The sequence below is a fragment of the Cnephaeus nilssonii genome (genome assembly GCF_951640355.1).
Source record: "Cnephaeus nilssonii genome assembly, chromosome: 14".
NCBI lineage: Eukaryota > Metazoa > Chordata > Mammalia > Chiroptera > Vespertilionidae > Cnephaeus > Cnephaeus nilssonii.
The window spans coordinates 47,662,786-47,678,676 of record NC_137085.1 but is presented as its reverse complement, the minus strand read 5'-3'; positions in this window follow the sequence as shown (position 1 = coordinate 47,678,676).

Sequence of the window (15,891 nt, the reverse complement as noted above, 5' to 3'; positions counted from 1 at the left end):
TTGTTGTTGTTCATGGGCTAATTGGGGTTTAGAGGAGCATCAGTTATTTTGAGACTTAAGATTCTCCATCACTTTATCTCTCACATTTTAATAGATGCTCTCATAAATTCTGAGATTTTTACCTCCTGTCTTTAGGATCATGATTTCACTCGCCAATTGTATGTTAAGCCTACACAGATCAAATTGTGTAGCCCTGATGAGATCCTCAGAGCATTCAATGGATCATCCAAGAGCCTCGTTAAATTCTGTGTATTCTAAGTCCCCTAAAGTTTACCTTGAAATCTTGGGGTTACTCCATTCAAGTGTTTTCTGGGCTCTATTAGTCCTAAAAACATTCAAAGGATCCAATGTTGGTGAGTTAATGAAGTAATGAAGGAATTCACAGAATAAGAAAAAATCCTATATAATAAAAGGCTAATATGCAACTCCACCCAACAGCAGAACTACCAGTCGCTATGATGCACACTGCGGTGGCCAATCACCGATGGGGCCCTGCCCTGATTGCCCCCCACCCCACCCCAGGCTCAGGCATTGAGCGTCTGCCTCTCCCCCTGCCCCCACCCACTGCTTGGTCTCCGAGGGGCTGAGGCCGCTCCAGCGAGCGAGCTATGACAACATCTACAGCACCCTAGACCAGATGCCCGCAAGATCATCCTGGCCAAGTTCACCCACAGCAAGTGCTCCACCCTCATCGTGACTGACCTGGCAGCATGGGGCCTGGACATCCTGCTACTGGACATCTCATCAACTTCAGCTTTCTGGCCAAGGGCAAGCTCTTCCTGCACTGTGTGGGTCCTGTGGCCCGGGCTGGCCGAAGTGGCACAGCCTACTCCTTGGTGGCCCCAGATGAGGTCCCCTACCTGCTGGACCTGCACCTGTTCCTGGGCCATGTTCTCACCCTCACCTGCCCCCATGAGGAGCTCTCAGGTGCAGTAGGCATGGAGGGCGTGCTGGATGACGAGGACTGCGGCCTGCAGAACACCCTGGAAGTGTCGCTGGAGCTGCAGGGCCTTGGCCTTGTGTCCCACAACGCCCCAGCAGCAGTACGTTCGCTTGCAGCTGGCGCCCTCACCAGAGTCAATCAAATGGGCCAAGGAGCTGGCCCTCGCAGGGCTGGGCCTGCATTCCCTCTTCAGCTCAAGCTTCAAGGAGGAGGAGCTGTAGCAGCTGAGGCTGGTGGACAGCATCAAGAAGTACCGCTCGCGGGAGACCATCTTTGAGATCAATGCCTCCAGCCAGGACCTGAGCAGCTAGGTGATGCGGGCCAAGCAGCAGAAGGACTGCAAGGCCATCGCCAGCTTCCAGCAGGGCTGGCAGAAGCGGCAGGAGGGCCTGGCTGGCCCAGCCCCGAGCTGCCCAGCACAGCAGGTGGAGCAGCCTGGGAAAGAGGAGGAGGAAGAGGAGGCAGTGGGAGAGAGTGTGGAGGATGTCTTCACAGAGGTCGTGGGCTGGAAACGGCAGCAGCCAGGACCTGAGCAGGGAGCCAAGAGGTGGAAGGAGGAGGCCCAGCCGCTGGACCAGGATTTCTATGTCCCCTACCAGCCCAAGGACTTCAACAGTGAATGGGGCCTGAGCATTAGTGGGGAAAGGGAAGCCTTTGAGCATCAGGTGGCTGGCACTGTCCTGGACCTGATGGGGGACGAGGCCAAGAACCTGACCAGGGGCTGGCAGCCGCTTAACTGGGACGGGAAGAAGAAGCAGTTTGTGGGACAGGACAGAAAAATAAGAAGATCAAGGCAGAAAGTGGTCGCTACATTAACAACTCCTACAAGCGGGATCTCTACCACAAGTGGAAGCAGAAACAGAAAAACGCCATACACTCAACACCTGAGCCCCAGCTGGCCGCCAGCAGTTGGCCCTGTTGGCGGCACTGTTTTGGCTGGATCTGGTCAGGGCATGTGCAGGAGGCAAGCAATTGATGTGTCTTTCTGACATTCATGTTTCTCTCTCTGTCTCTCGCCTTCCCTTCTACTCTAAAAATCAATGAAAAATGTCCTCAGGTGAGGATTAGCAACAACAACAACAAAAATGCATACATACACATATACAAAAATACATAAATATTGGGGGCCCCCACAGGTGCACGAGTTTCATGCACCAGGCCTCTAGTATAAATATAATGGTATACTTATTGTCAGGTGAAGAAAAGTTATTATTTGGTCCTATTCTTTTTATTAAAAGACTAGAAGCCTGGTTCATGAAACTCATGCACTCAAAGGGAGTCCCTCAGCCCGGCCTGTGCCCTCTCGCAGTCTGGGAGACCTTGGGGGATGTCCGACTGACAGCTTAGGCCTGCTCCCCACGAGCAGCCCTAAGCCGGCAGTAGGACATCCTTAGCACTGCCGTGGAGGCAGGAGATGCTTCCGCCAATGCAGATGCACACGCCAGCCATGAGCCTGGCTTCTAGCTGAGAAGCACTCCCCCTGTGGGAGCACATTGACCACCAGGGGGCAGTGCATGCATTGAGCGTCTGCCCCCTGGTGATCAGTGCATGTCATAGCAACCGGTCGTTCCACTATTTGGTCGATTTGCATATTAGCCTTTTATTATATAGGATATTTTCACCAGGAAGTAGACAAAACGCATCACTTTTGATCAAAGCAATTTTGAAATATTGGAGGAGTCTAGTATTATTACCTTCATGCTGAGATTTTTATGTAACTACAATAATAATTATAATAATAACTAAAATTTATTTATTATATGCTGTTAATCAAGAACTATATTCAACTCTTTTGCTTTCATAATAAGCCATGTGAAATAGGTTCTAGTATTTTATTCAGTTTACAGATGAGAAACTGAGGCTTAGTGAGATTGAATAATTTTCCTCCAGGATCTCCAGGACCCATATTCTTAACATCTATTCTAAATAGTCAATTTTTATTCTAAATAGTCTATTATAAATAGCTGATCTGTATTCTAAATAGTCTATAGAGTAAATAAGGTGACTGATTTTCCAAAAAAACAGTGATGTCTTCAATTGCCTTAATAGTAGTAGTCTGATCAGAAGTTTTACTTTATGCCAAAAAGATTACATCTCAGGCATATTGCCAAATAATCCTATTTCAAAAAGGATAATAGCAAATAAGAATTCAAACAGGGAAGAATGATAAATATAGTAGAAGTCTGGAAAACATCTCATATGGATTAAGCAAGTCATTTAGCCAGGTTGACCATCAAGTTTTTAAAATGTTCTATTATAATAGAGATAGTACACAATATACATTGTGTAAAAATGGAAAATACAAAGAAAAAAAAAAGTCACATCCCACCTTTCAGTAATTGACACTGTTAATACCTTAGTGCATATTTTTGAAATATGTTTTTATATCCCTTAAGTTTCTCCTAATCTAGTAAAGACCCCTTTTTTGTGACTATTGAAGACAAAAGATAAAGTGAACTCCAGAATATCCTACCTTTTTGCATTTGTTTAGTTGCATCCTCCATTAAAGGCTTGATAGATTGAAGTGAAACACCATGGATAGAATATTATGACTAAAGGCCCGGTGCACAGGCCAGGGTCCCTCAGCCCGGCCTGTGCCCTCTCACAGTCCGGGAGCCCTCAGGGGATGTCCGACTGACGGCTTAGGCCTGCTCCCCAGAGCACTGCCACCACCACCACTGCCCTCACCAGCCATGAGCTCAGCTCAGGGCTTCTGGCTGAGCAGTGCTCCCCCTGTGGGAGCGCAGTGAGCACCAGGGGGCAGCTCGTGAGTTGAGCGTCTGCCCCCTGGTGGTTAGTGCGCATCATAGCGACCGGTCATTCCGCCATTTGGTCAATTTGCGTATTAGCCTTTTATTATATGTATTTTGTGCCTGTTGTATCACATTAGAAGACACAGAACTTTTCATTTACCATTAATTTGCTAAAGCTGACCATCACTGGAGTAATGGCTGTCTAAACCCTATGTTGTGCAATTTTGTTTAACCTCTTATGATTGGAAAGTATTCTGTGTGGTATTATTTTGGAACAAATGAATGCTCATATTCCCATTCATCATTTACCTAAGGATTTTAGATTTGATAAACTTTGTCTGAATTGATAAGTTAGCAAGAGTTCATGATGTTTCCCTAATTCTGTCTTTCCTCTAACATTTATTAACTGGAATTTAAAATAGAACTTTCCTTCATCAACTGGTCTGGCCTCAGTTTCCTTCTTATATGATTACTAGAGGCCCGATGCACAAAATTTGTGCAAGAGTAGGCCTTCCTTCCCTGGCTGCCAGCACCGGCTTCCCTCTGGCATCTGGGATCTGGGCTTCCCTCCCTCCAGCCACTGGACATATTATTATAGATGAAGTTGCCTGGATCATGTCTATAAATTGCTAAGTCCAGCAATACAAAGGAATATACAAAATTATTGGACATGTTTACAATGCCTGAAACAAAAAAAGCACATAGTTGTTTACATAGCTAAATAGGGTCCTCTGGAAAAGGAAGTACATCTATTATGCACTGTTCTGAATGTAAGTTTGTAAAGGCCAATGTTACCTCACTTCTGGGCATAACTTTCTTGTAATTGAAGATGCCCATTAACAGGTTTCCCTCACAGAGTAATAAGGGAATATTTGTGTCTGGATATATCCAGAGGCTGGGCCTACCATGGTTGGAAGTCTTGAAGTCCATCCTCTTCAGTTGGAATCTATAATAATAAAAGCATAATATGCAAATTAGACCAGACGTCTTTCCAGATGACCTTCTGGACGAAGCCAGGGCTGTGTGGGAAGCCTGGGTCCTGGGTGCCAGAGGGAAGCTGGCGCTGGCAGCTGGGGGAAGGAAGGCCTACTGTTGCACGAATTTCATGCATCAGGCCTCTAGTCATAGAATAATAAGAAAACATAAAGACCCTCAGCAGAATAGAAAACCTAACTGAAACAATGCCTAATCGTGTACTAACACTCCAGAAACCATATGAATAAATCAACAAAATCCTAGTAAAACTCAGTAATATGACCAAATCTCAAGAGTTACAAACTGAGTGGAAATTCTTCATTCTGGGAGTGGTAAAATAGCACTTGGGGGAAATGGTGAAATGAGGAAGTAAACATATGTATGACTGTCTATGAAGGAACTGAAGATTTGAGGATCACTTATTGAATTGTGGACCTTAGCTTATTCCCTCCAACCAAGAACTGTTTACATCCCCCAATTAAGTGGATTGAATCCTGGAATAGCATATTTAACAAAATATTAGAAGAATTGTAACAAAGACTGCACATCATCACCCTATCTATTACTGCTCTTTTCTTGCTTCCCACTTCCTTCCTTTCTTTCTTTATGCACATCCCTATTCCTTTAGATTGCAAAAAAGTAATCAGTCCTAAAACTAAAAACTAAAGCACTCTCAGATGGAATAGGAAGATAAGCCACATGTTAAGTACAGTATAGCAGAGCAAATAGAATGTCTGTCCTGAAAATCATGCAGTCATACACCACAGCCACAGCCACCAACATCTTTAGTAACAAGACATACCTCTAGATCTGAACACATGTTCTAAGTTCAAATAGTGATAATAATGACAAATTGAACGTGAACAAAGTGACTTTCTCTTGTAAATTATCAAGTAAGCAAAAACTTATGAGCTCAATTGCAAAATTATATGTGATGAAGAATGAAAACAAGTCAGCATACATCTCTAGTATCTCCTGCTATTTTTCATGGGGGTATACCTGAAGTTTGGTGATCATTGTGGCCCAAAATGAAATAAAATCTGCCAGGCTTGCTGCCATAGACATATTGGTTGTTGTATTTTATATTACTTGACCTGGGTAGAAGGCACATTATTTTTAGTAGGAAAATCTGTGTTGTGCCAGAGCATATGCTTCCACGTTGTAGTTCTTACTGTGTTACTGAGCCTCCTTAAATTTTCAGTACAGTAGTAGGTCTCTCATGGTCTACCACACTTGCCAAAGAGAGAAAAGAAGACTCTATAAGGGAACATATCTCAGTGGACCAAGAAAAAGACTAGTTATAATTACTAGCAGTAGGTTAATTGTAACATCCTACCTAATAAAAGAGTAATATGCAAATAGACCCTAACTCCACTACACCCACAAAGCATGCCCACCAGCCACACCCACCAATCAGGAGTGACTATGCAAATAAACCCAACCAAGATGGCTACAGCCACAGAGAGCAGGAGGGAGGCTTGGGTTTCCCCGGTAACAAAGGAAACCAAGCTTTCTGCCTGCCTTTGCCGGCCTAAGCCTCCACTCAAGGCTACAAAGTTTCAATTATAGAAGGTAAACAAATCCAAACAGAAATGGCAGCAGCCACAGAGCTGGAAAGAGCAGGAGGCAAGGGTTGCCCCCGGCAATGGAGGAAGCAAAGCTTCTGCAGCCCTGGCTGGCCTAGGCCTCCGCTCTAGGCTACAAAGTTTCAATTATAGAAGATACACAAACCCCAAAAGAAATGTCTGCCCACCACGGAGCGAGCAGGAGGCTTGGCTCCGCTCCAGGCTACAAAGTTTCAATTGTAGAAGATACATAAATCCCAGCTACCAGGGCCTCTGCTTGGGTCACCAGGGGGCATGGCCGGCCTGCAAACCACCACAGGCCCTTCACCCAGGCCACCCCACACCCCAAGGGAACCCCCACCCTGATCTGGGATACCCTTCAGGGCAAACCAGCTTGCCCCCACCCATGCACCAGGCCTCTATCCTATCTAATAAAAGAGTAATATGCAGATTGACCATCACTTCAACACACAAGATGGTTGCCCCCATGTGGTCAAAGATCCTGCCCCCATGTGGACACAAGATGGCCAGCAGGGGAGGGCAGTTGGGAGGGACCAGGCTGGCAGATGAGGGAAGTTGGGGGTGACCAGGCCTGCAGGGAAGAGCAGTTGGGGGGGACCCAGGCCTGCAGTGGAGAGCAGTTGGGGGGAACCAGGCCTGCAGGGGATGGAAGTTAGGGATGACCAAGCCTAAAGGGGAGGGCAGTTAGGGGCAAACACGCTGGCAAGGGAGCAGTTAGGCATCAATCAGGCTGGCAGGGGAGTGGTTAGGGGGTGATCAGGCTGGCAGGCAGAAGCGGTTAGGGGCAATCAGGAAGGCAGGCAGGCAAGCAGTTGGGAGCCAGCAGTCCTGGATTGTGAGAGGGCAGTCTGACATCCCTCGAGGGGTCCCAGATTGGAGAGGGTGCAGGCTGGCCTGAGGGATCCTCCCCCTGTGCACGAATTTCATACACCGGGCCTCTAATAATATATATCCTTTTACTTTTATATTTTCTACTTATTTTCTCCATATACCAAGCAGAGCTAGACAAGATCAGCCTCCCTGGTTGTCTTCTCTCTCATCCTCTTTCCAGGTAGCAATGTTATTAGGGAGGAAGAGGCCCTCTCATTTCCCTCAGATCTACATTCGGGTTGTAGTTGATTGTCATTTGAATTCCACTTTCCTGTTGATCTTTATTGTTAGAGATGCATCATGAACCCTGAGAGAATGACTAGCAGGGAAGAATTTGAGCACTTAAAATCATATAAATAATGCCATCAAACTAACAACAAATCTTACCCTAATTCCTCTGTGTATTTTTAATTCTCTCTCTTGGTTGAATATTTCTGTTTCTAGTAACAAGCTGTCATTTCAGAGTGCACTTTCTTAGTTTGTGTTACTCCATAATAAATACTTGTATATTTGTATAATATATTGATACCCAACCTTTTTCATCAAAAAGCATGATATCGTGATGTGGAAGTTGGATTAACTTCACAGGTAGAGGGCATAGTACTCTTCAAGAATGCCTTCACTTTACACACCAGCCACAAGTTGGGAGTATTCAAACCACCCTCACTTCTGAGGAGCTGGCTACCAAGGCAAGGCTTCTCACTAATTAGTTTCAATAATTCATTAGAATGATTCACAGGAAAAAGAAGGTCTAGATAAAAAGTGAGGAGTATGAGAGGCAGCAGTCTTTAGAAAGTAAGAGGCTACTGATTTTATTACTTTGGGAAAAAATAAAAAGTGAGTCCCAAAGCCATATTATCAGAAAAGTTATTCGGATCCACTCCAACATTCTAAGTGTACAGAGAATCTAATTTCATTTAAAACAAGCAACAGTGAAGGATCACAATGGAATCCAGTACAATTTTATTATAAGACAAAAGAAAATAAGAATAATAGCTTCTGAAAAGCTGGAACATGAAGTGCAAAAAAGAGAGCTGCAAAGAGAAGGAACTTCAGAAACATGAATTTGCTTCCCTTGAATATTTGACCAAAGGCTAAGCTGTGAAAGCACAAGTTAAGACTATAAAGCTAAGAAATGTTACGAGTTGAGTGAAGATGTCAGAGCTTGCTCAGGCTAGGAGAAGTTGGGGTTCCACCGAACCAGAATAAAGAGACCTCAGCGAACCCCAGGCATTCAATTGACACCCAAAAGGCCAAATCTAATAAGCAGGCCATTTCAGCCTTAGTATAGAACTTCCATATTGAGTTTATAAACAATCTTTTAAATGATCAAGCTTATCCACAAGTAAATTAATTGCCTACATAACAAATTTCAACCCTCTAAACAAAAGAAAACAAAATTGTCCAGCATCCAATAAAAAATTACTAGACATGTATAGAAGCAGGAAAAGATGGCCTACGACCAAGGGGGAAATGAATTAATAATAAAAACACATATATGACAGAGATGATGTATTAGCAAACTGATGTGTTAAGACAGATATCTTCAATGACACAAAACAAAACATAAACATAACAAAAGGAATTAATAGGAAATCTCAATACATAAATGAAAAGTATTTAGAAAAAAACAAATGGAGATTTTAGAACAGAAAAATAGCTGAAATTTTTAAAATTTACTAGATGGGCTCTAATATAGATTAGAAACCAAAGAAGAAAATATCAATGGACTTGATGCAAATTAACAGAAATTATCTAATGTGAATATCAGTTAGAAAGATAATTGATATAAAATGAATAGAGCCTCAGGGACTTGTAACACTGGCATATGGTCTAATGTATAAGAAAATAAAACCCAGATAGAGATCTACACTTGAATAATCAACTGAATCTTAAAAAATGCCAAAGCCACTCAATGGCAAAAAAATAATACTCTTTTCAACTAATAGTGCTAAAACAACTGGATATCTGTATGGAAAAAATTAACTTGATCCATACTTCATCTCTTTTTGATACAAAAAGTCAAAGTGGATAATTAACCTAAATATAAATTCTAAAACTCCTGACAGAAAACAGGAAACAAGCCATTTTAACCTTGGGGTAGGCAATTTTTTTTTTTGACAGGACAGAAAAAGAAACACCAATGATTAAATAAAAACAGGTAAGTTGGACTTCATCAAAATAGAAAGCTTCTGTTCAAAAAAGACACTTTTGTTATTAAAGAAATTACATATAAGTCACACTTCTGACAAAAGACCTATCCAGAATATGTAAGGAATTCTTCTAACTCAAGAATAAAAGAACCCAATTTTTTATAGATAAAGATTTTAAAAACTTTCTTAATAAACAAAAGACAAATAGGCACTCTGATGTAATATATGCTAATGTCCAATAAAGGATGAAAGTTTTCAAAATCATTAAATCATCAAATACCCAGATTAAAATCACAATGAGGTACTACCACATATTTACTAGAATAGCTAAAATGATATATAATGACTGTCTCAAATATTGGTAGGGATGTAATTCCCAGATCTCTCATATTTTGTTAATACAAGTATAAAATAGGACAATCATTTAAAAATTACTCTGGCAGTTTCTTATAAAGTTGCATGCACAGGTACAGTATGAAACAACAATTCCACATTTTATTATTTATCCAAGAGTAATGGAAACATGTTTATACAAAAAGTCATGTCAGAATGTTCATAACATATTTTTTTCATAATTAAATATCTTTCAACAGAAAAAATTGATAAAATATTAGTGGTATATTTACTCAATGGAATATAGTTCAGCAATGAAAAGGAATGAACTACTTTTATATGCAACAACACAGATGAACCTCAAAAAATATGCTAAAATGAAAAAAGTCAGACTCAAATGAATACAAATATTAAGATATCATTTATATGAAATTCTAGGACATAACATTAACTTGTAGTGAAAGAATTCAAAGTATAAATTACATTTGATGCAGGAAGGGTGAAAGTCAACTGGGGAGTTACATGAAGGAACATTTTGGGGTGATAGCAATATTCTGTATCTTGAGTAATGTGTGGGTCACATGTATGTCAAAATTCACCAAAATTTATGCTTAAAATGTATGCATTTCACTCTATGAAAATTATGATGCAGCTAAAAAGGGAAAAATACATAAATAACAGCAAATCTAATCCAGCACATTATAAAAGGAATAATAATGACTAAGTGAGGCTTATTTGGTTTATTTTGCATATGGAAGATTGGTTTACAATTCCAATTTATCAATGGATTTCTACATTAACAGAAAAGATAAAAAGGTATCTGATCATCTAGATCAGAGATTGTCAAACTTCTTAAAGATCCAAGCTATTAATATTTTAACCTTGAAGGACTTACGTATCTCTGTTTCAACTACTCAGCTCGCTCATTGTAGTGCAGAAGAAGTTACAGATAATACTAGAGGCCCGGTGCAAGAAATTCGTGCACAGAGGGGGTTGTCCCTCAGCTCAGCCTGTACCCTCTCCAATATGGGACCCCTCTAGGGATGTCCGAATGCCCACCGGGATCGGGCCTAAACGGGCAGTTGGACATCCCTCTCACAATCCAGGACTGCTGGCTCCCAACTGCTTGCCTGCCTGCCTTCCTGATTGCCCCTAACCGCTTCTGCCTGCCAGCCTGATCACCCCCTAACCACTCCGCTGCCAGCCTGTTTGCCCCCAACTTCTCTCCTCTGCCAGCCTGGTCACCCCTAACTGCCCTCTCCTGCAGGGTTGATCACCTCCAACTGCCCTCCCTTGCAGGCCTGGTCCTTCTCAACTGCCCTCCCTTGCAGGCCGGATGCCTCCCAACTGCCCTCTCCTGCTGGCCATCTTGTGGTGGCCATCTTGTGTCCACATGGGGGCAGGATCTTTGACCACATGGGGGCAGCTATATTGTGTGTTGCAGTGATGATCAATCTGTATATTACTCTTTTATTAGATAGAATAGAGGCCTGGTGCACGGGTGGGGGCCAGCTGGTTTGCCCTGAAGGGTGTCCCGGATCAGGTGGGGGTTCCCTTGGGGCGTGGAGGTCATGGTTCAATTCCCAGTCAGGTTGATGCTCAACCACTGAACTACACCAGCTGGACTAATTTTTCAATCTTATTTGACCACATAATGCTGTGGTCAAATAAGCTTGAGAAACATCCCACTGAATTATATTCCAAGGAGAAAATTTTGGAGAAATCTGAACTAACGACTTTATTCATAAGCAAGGCAGGGCACTTTGCATTTTATGGAATTACCGAAGGTAGCAATCTTCTATAACCCAAGTGATAATTCTAATCTCTCCTCTCAGCCAGGTATGGTTCTTGGGCCCTATGGCAATCTCAATAGTTGGGCTACTCAGCACTTCTGCTTTAAAGGTGGAAAAGCAAAATACTTTCTATCCTAGGACTATTGCAGCTAGTGCTTGCCATGTGACTTGATTTTGACCAGTGACACTAAAGCAAAAGTCAATAGGGAAAGTTTTTGCATTCCTAATAAAAGCCTCCTTTTTGCTATTTTGATGGAATAACCCCCCCCTCCCCCCCCCCCCACACACACTCCCACATGCAACTGGACAAGGCATGACTTGTTCTTGTTCTCTTTGTATGACTATGCTTTCACAGCATTTCTAGTTAGGTGTCAAGAGGGGATGAAAACAAATGTGTATGTCTAACCTGACATGTTTAACTGGAGTCCTAAACATAGTCCATGAATTTCAACATTTTAAGTAAGCATATTAAAACATGCTTGAGAATGAAAAACACCAATTTTAGGGTCATGCTTATCATGTGAGGAGAGGAGAAGGGAACTTGGATTGGTAAGGGGTTTATGGGAGCTTCAAAACCAACTATAGTTACGTTTTGTAATTTGAAATTAAAAGAAAGCAAAATGTTAATTTTGATGTAGCTTGGAGTTAGATACCAGAGTGTTTTTTGCATTAGACTATAATTTTAAATATATTAAAATATTTTAAAATTAAAATGGTTACCCTCAGAATGAATTGTTTAAAATGCATAAACAGGTACTGAGAATAGGGGCCTTGAAATTCCATCTATTTATGTATGGCAAGACATTGAAAAGCAGGAAGAAGATAGGTGGAATATAAAAGAACAATCAAAACCAGGTTATGGTGTAGAAGTTCCATTTACTTAACTAAGGGCTAGAAGGTGATATCAGTCACACAGTAGAATATGCTCAGTACCTCAGTCACTCACTCAATCACTCACACATACGCATTCATGCATGCATGCATATTATGCATGAATATATATATACTAGAGGCTTGGTGCACAAAAATTTGTGCACTCAGGGGGGTCCCTCAGCCTGACCTGCGTCCTCTTGCAGTCCGGGAACCCTCAGGGGATGTCCAACTGATGGGAGGTGACTGGCAGGCCAATTGGGACGGCGCAGGTGGCAAGCAGCCGGCCCTGCCCCTCCTCTGCGGGAGGTGACCCTGGCAGTCCAATCTGGGGATGGTGAGCAGCATGCCCCGCCCCGAATCACCCCACTGCCATCGCTGGTGGCCTCCCTCTGTGGGAAGCGGCCGGGCAGGTGATAAAGGGATGGCGCCGGCCCCCATTTCCCCACCACTGGTCGCCGCCCCCTCCCTACCCCATCGCTGTCCCCTCCCTCTGCCCACTGGCACACTTCTTGGCTAGCCTGGTGCCACCTGCTTGCCAGCCCTGCCCCCCCGCTGACCGGTCGTTCCACCGTTCAGTCGATCTGCATATTACACTTTTATTATATAGGATTACACTTTGATTGGTTGAAGGGCTGACTGGTCGACAGGACACTTAGCATATTAGTCTTTTATTACATAGGATTTGTGATTAGACTAGGTATATATATTTTCTCTCATTAAATTCTGTGTGCTTAATTCTTTTCAAACAAATTATTTTTCTTGTCTAATACTTTATAATTTTTCCAGTTTATTTTAGATATGGATACCTAACCTAGATAAACCCGATATCAATATTCAGGAACTCAGAGAGGTCAGAACAGGTAAGCAGCCTCCTTAAAAAATGTCATCTTATTAAGGTTGATTTCTTTCTGTGTGATATTGTTACAGAAGTGTATGTCAGTGATCTATATTTAAAACCAAAATTTAAATTTATACATTTTTATTATTTTTTAAATTTATACATTTTTTAATGTTTGATTAAATCTGGTATAGATCTGCACATTAACAACAACAAAAGTGAAAATCACTGTTTTATTTGGAAACCTCCTAAAGAAGCTGTTATACTCAGCTATACCTTGAACTATTCTAAAACTAAACTTGATGCTCAGTTTATGTATAGTACTATATCTAGAATAGCTTTTCTTTTTGATAGCACATAATGTGAAGGTCTGATAGCACAACTGGTTCAATAATTATCCATTCAGCCACATAAATACTTGTATAGGAAATTGAATTGCCACAATTATCCAGTTTGGGGATTCATGATGAAATATTGAATAGGTTTTATTTTTTTAACATGTCTAGATAGTAAATAGATTTAGTAGAAGAGGCATAATAGTTGGAATCAGAACTAGTTTCCAGCCCTGACTATGCCATTTTCTAGATGTGTGATTTGGGTCAACTATATAACTTCTTTGAGCCTCAATCTCTTTATCTATAAAGTGGGGACATTTGATTACATCTTATAAAATTGGTTTAAGTAATCTATGTAGAACATAATCAATACCTTAGTTCCTTTCTTGTTTTCATAAAATTCATCTCAAAAATCACTGCCATTGATTAAGATGCTGAAAATCCATGAACAATTAGTATCCAAAGCAGCAAGGAATACTCATCTTTTATTTTAGTTGTTTTAAGCAATTGATTCATGTTTTCAAATTGCTCAGACAAAACCAATGTGTAAGTTATAGCAGGGCTCTCAATCTACTTGCAAGATCTCCAGGCAAATTCAGCTGATTAACTGTTTTACTTATGCCTTTCTACTAATAATGACCTTTCTACTAATAATGACCCTTACAAAAAGAGAATGGAAGCAAATATTAAAAAATGAAGGGTTCAGTATAGGGATGGATGGGAAAAGGGTGTTGATACAAATGTAATTGCAGTAATTTTAAACTTGCCCCAAATCAAAAGACCCTGTGTATATATTTCTGTTTTAACTGCTTTACATGTTCTTAGGGAAGTTGTGTGGTTCTAAATCCATATCCACCCAAAATATTGACCCAAAAACATATTCATTACTACATTAGATGATTAGCGCTTTTAAGAAAGATCCCACTGAATAATGTACTATCTTGTACCACAGAAGGGGAAAGAAAAACAAAAAACATGTTATATACTTATTTGTATGAGTGGAGGAAAGAGAGAAGATACAGCTATGTCATGATCTGCCTTTGATTTTTCTGTTTGATAAAAAGAAATAATTTTCTCTTGACCAAATGAATACAGTGATGACCTATGAGATTTCGTGGCCTTCTTGGAGAATCAAAATCAGTTTTTCTCTAAAGGTTGGGTGGGTGCACTTTCCTTGGGGATTTGACCCTAGTGTCCATGGTGGCCTTTCCATATTTCAAAAACTATGGCCATCATCATTTGTGTGCTACTGCTCCTCAGAGAATCGCCGAGTGTCAGGGAAATCAGCTGCTGGGGGAAACTGTGGAAAGCACAAGGGAAGCTGAGGTTCACTGAGACATTGTAGCTGTATTATATGAGCAAATCAATAGGTGACAACTACACTGGCACCAATCTACAGGAATTTTTTTTTCTTGAAAATGTCCTAAAAATTGAACAATAAAGATTGTGTACTTCCTTTCATTTAGAAACATGTACTACCAGTAAGTCAGACTCTTCCCTGAAAAGTTGACCTCTGCTTCCTAGTCTCAGTGAAAAACACAGCTGGAAATAATGATTTTCAGAATAGAAAACCCAGAATGGTGATTCCCCAGAACCAATCTGCTGTGCTGACTGGACAACAATCACCTTGGGAGCTTGTTAAAAAGACATATTCCTGGTCCTGGCTGGGTAGCTCACAGTTGGTTAGAGCATTGTCTTGATACACCGAAGTTGTAGGTTCAATCCCCAGTCAGGGCACATATAAGAATCAACCAATTAATGCATAAATAAGTGGAATAATAAGTCAATGTTTCTCTTTCTCTCTCCCTTCCTTTCTCTCTCTAAACAAACAAATAAACAACAACAACAAAATATATTCCCAGACTCTGGTCCACAGATTTTGTTTTCATAGGTGTATGAGAGGGCCCAGGAAGATGTTTTTTTTTTTAAAAAAAAAGGCTTTCCATGTAGACTACACAACTTAATGGTGGGTGCATCCATATAATAATATACAAATGCATATGTAAAGAAGAGTGAGGAACTTGTTTATGTATGGATATGGGCCAATCTTCAGGGTCAAGTGAAAAATGCAAGGCTCTATCATTTACTACCAATTTAGCAAAGAAGGATGAACATATTGCTTATATAGACATTAAATTTGTCTAGAAGGTTACACAAAAGTCTGATAATATTGGTTTTGCCTTTGTACAAAACAACTAGGTGGTTGACAGATAGGAGTGGGAGACAGATTTTTCCACAGCATAACCTTCTATACCTTTGAAATTTGGTCTAAGTAAAAATATTTTGTATTCAGAAATGACCAGAAAATATTATTTTTATCATACTCATGACAAAACATGACTTATAAATAACTGTTCATGTAACTCTGATATTCAGCCAGAATTTTAACTACTGGCCAAGAATTATATAATATGCAACATATTAATGTGATAATATGTA